General features: G+C 40.6%; 1 pseudogene; it reads right to left on the reverse strand.

Annotated features, from left to right (window-relative positions):
• Positions 1-1,651: 1,651 nt before the first annotated feature.
• LOC122150672 lies at positions 1,652-1,749 on the reverse strand (annotated as a pseudogene).
• Between the last annotated feature and the right edge of the window lie 2,021 nt (positions 1,750-3,770).

Genomic DNA, 3,770 nt, shown 5'->3' on the forward strand with positions numbered 1-3,770 from the left:
AAAAAAAAAAGAATAAAGTGACTATTCTAGGTTAAGGAGATTGAGAAGTCCCTAAATGGCACGAATGTTAATGTGATCTGAAGTCCACCTATAGGCTGGCTCCTGAAAGAAAGACTTGGTCATCTACTACTGAAAAATCAGCCAGCCACGGAAAACCCTATGGAGGAACCTGGGAATTCTGGGAAGATGGTGGCATTCTAACCCTCCCCCACAAATACAACAAGAACTACAAAGAAATGGTGCTCAGCTTTGAGAGACTCTGAATCGGGAAGCAGTGGTAAACAGCACGGAACTGCATACAGGCAAAAATCAACGAATCAAGAAGTTACATATGGTAGGAAAATTACGCTCCAGTCATCTCTGTCCCTCTCCTCAGCCATGCAGCCAATGGCTGCTACGAACTAGGGAAGTGGCCTCCAAAAAGGAGCATGCTACCCTAACTACCACAGCCTGTCTGTACAAAGAGACGGCCCCCCAAGCTTCTGCTCTAAACTCAACAAGGCAGGCCCCCCCTGTAGTTTGCTGGAGTACGCCAGCACCTCCCCAACTCAGATCATTTGATGGAGATAGAAGAGTCTCTTCGATAAATGGTGCCGGGAAAACTGGATTTCCACATGCAGGAAAATGAAACAGTATGCACGCCAAACACCATACACAAAAATTCAAAATGGATTAAGAACCAAAATGTGCAAATTAAAGCAATTAACATTCTGAGGAAAAAGCAAAAGCAATAATACTGTTAGACCTAGCTTTTAACAATGGATTATCTAAAGACTATATAACAAAAGCACAACAAGCAAAAGATGAATAATGAAATGTAACCTCGTAAAAATTTAAAACTTTGTTCATCAAAGAACTTTAATCAAAAAAGTAAAAGGACAAGCCAAGGAGGGGTCGTTATGAGTCAGGTTTGACTCGACGGCATATAACAACAACAACAACAACAACCAAATGGGAGAATATCTTAGCAAGCCAAGTATCTGACAAGAATCTAATAACCAAATATATATAAAACTTAAGACAACTTAACAGCAAAAAGGAAAATAACCTAATGACAAAATGAGCAACAGACTTGAACACTTCACCAAAGGGGACATTCAAATGACCACCAAACACAAGAAAAGATGCTCCAATCAAATTAAAAGAGATTCCAATCAAAACCACAATGAGATACCATTTCACACCTGTGATAGTTGGAGCTGTGTGTCAACTTGGCTGGACCCCAGTTCTGTGTGGCCAGTCTGCCCAAGGGGAGTTTCCCTAGGGGTGTGGCCTGCTTCCAACATATCCAGGGACATCCTGAGAAGAGACACATTCTTTGAGGGATTGGAACCCTGGTGTGCTGACTACAAACTTCTGTGCGTGAGCAGCCCACTGCTCAGCCTGGAGATCTTGTATTCATCTTTTGTTGGAGTCAACAACCAGTGTACTGCCTGCCAGCCCTGAATTTCTTGGCCCCCTGCGCTTACGGAAGCTAAGGCTGCCGCCAGCCTGTTTCCTCCAGAGACTTGGACTTGCCGGCTTCTATACGTTTGTGAGCCATTTTCCTAAGATAAATTTCTCTCTCTCTCTCTCTAAGTACATATACACGCTTTGCTGGTTTTTGTGTTTCTCTAGAGAACCCAATCTAACACAACACCCACTAAGATTTTACATTTATTTTATTGACTATGCAAAGGCGTGTTATCCTTGCTCAGTGGCCATACTAATGTTCTCTGTATCATTCCAATTTTAGTGTATGTGCTGGACTGGTTTCAGTGGAGAGATTCCACACTAAGACAGATGGGGAAGAAGGAAGGAGCCATCCATTTCTCAAAGAACTGGCCAGTGAAAACCTTACAAATAGCTGTGAATCACTGTCTGATATAGTGCTGAAAGATGAACCCCGCAGGCTGGAAGGCACTCAAAACATGACTGGGGAAGAGCTGCCCCCTGAAGTAGAGTCAACCTTAAGGACATTAATAGAGTAAAGCTTTTGGAACCTTCACTTGCTGATGAAGCATGACTCAAAATAGGAAGAAACAGCTGGAAACATCCATTAATAATCGGAATGTGGAATGTATGATGTATGAATGTAGGAAAACGGGAAGCTGTCATAAATGAAATATAGAACACATGAAGAATGGTATCATGGGTATCAGCGACCTAAAATAGACTGGTTTTGGCCTCTGTGAAATCAAACAATCATATGATCTAATAGGATGGGAATGACAAATTAAAGAGGAATGGTGTCACATTCATTATCAAAAACAATGTTTCAAGATCTATCCTGTAGTACAACGCTATCAGTTAATAGAATAATATCCATACACCTGTAGGAGCTCTGGTGGCGTAGTGCCTAAGGCATTTGACTGCCAAGTCAGAATCGACTTGATGGCAGTGAGTTTGGGTTTTCTTAATATATATATAGGAACTCTGGTAGCATAGTGCTTGAGACAGTTGACTGCTAACCAGAAGGTTGGCAGGTTCATACCCACAAGCTGCTCCTCGGAAGGAAGACTGGGAAATCTATTCTGTAGAGATACCACCTCAGAAACCCACAGAGGGGGTCACTGTGAGTTGGAACCAACTCCACAGCAGTGAATTTCTTTTCTATTCTTTTTTTTTTCTAATAAGGAAGACCAGTTAATACTACCATTATTCAAATTTATGCACCAACCACTAAAGCCAAAGATGAAGAAACTAAAGATTATTTACCAACTTCTGCCATCTGAAATTGACCAAAGATGCATTCATGATGTATTGATTATTACGGGTGATTGCACTGCAAAAGTTGGAAACAAAGCAGAATCACTGGTAGCTGGAAATATTGCCTTAGTGACAGAAATGATGCCAGAGATGGCATGACAGAATTTTGTAAGACCAGTGACTTCTTTACTGTAAACACCTTTTTTCAACAACATAAATAGGGGCTATACACATGGACCTCACCAGATGGAATACACAGAAATTAGATTGACTGTATCTGTGGAAAGAGGCAATGGAGAAGCTCAATATCTTCAGGTAAAATAAAGCCAGGAGCTGACTGTGGAACAGACCATCAACACTCCTATGCAAATTCAAGCTGAAGATGAAGCAAATTAAAACAATTCCACAAGAGCCAAAATATGACCTTGATTATATCCCATCTGAATTTAGACACCATCTGAAGAACAGATCTGATGCACTGAACACCAGTGACCGAAAACCAGATAAGATGTGTGAGGACTTCAAGAACATCATACATGAAGAAAGCAAAAGGTCATTTAAAAGACAAGAAAGGAAGAAAAAACCAAAATGGATGTCAGAAGAGACTCTGAAACTTGCACTTGAATGACGAGCAGTGAAAGCAAATGGAAGAAATGACAAGATAAAAGAGCTAAACAGAAGATTTCAAAGAGCAGCTTGACTAGGCAAAGTCAATTACTACAGTGAAATGTGCAAGGACCTGGATTTAAAATACCAAACAGGAAGAACATGCTCGTCATTTCTAAAGCCAAAAGAACTAAAGAAAAAACACAAGCTTTGAGTTGCAATATTGAAGGATTCTATGGGCAAAATGTTGAATGATGCCGGAAGCATCAAAAGAACATGGAAGGAATACATAGAGTCACTGTTCAAAAAAGAATTGGCCAATATTCAACTATTTCAGGAGGTGGCATGTGATCAATAACCAATGATATTGAAGGAATAAGTCAAAGCTGTACTGAAGGGAACTGGCAAAAAACAAGGCTCCAAGGAAATGATGGAATACCCATTGAGATGTTTCAACAAACAATGCTGCTCTGGAG

This window comes from Orycteropus afer, unplaced genomic scaffold (genome assembly GCF_000298275.1).
Source record: "Orycteropus afer afer isolate SDZICR_OR568_19922 unplaced genomic scaffold, OryAfe1.0 scaffold00196, whole genome shotgun sequence".
NCBI lineage: Eukaryota > Metazoa > Chordata > Mammalia > Tubulidentata > Orycteropodidae > Orycteropus > Orycteropus afer.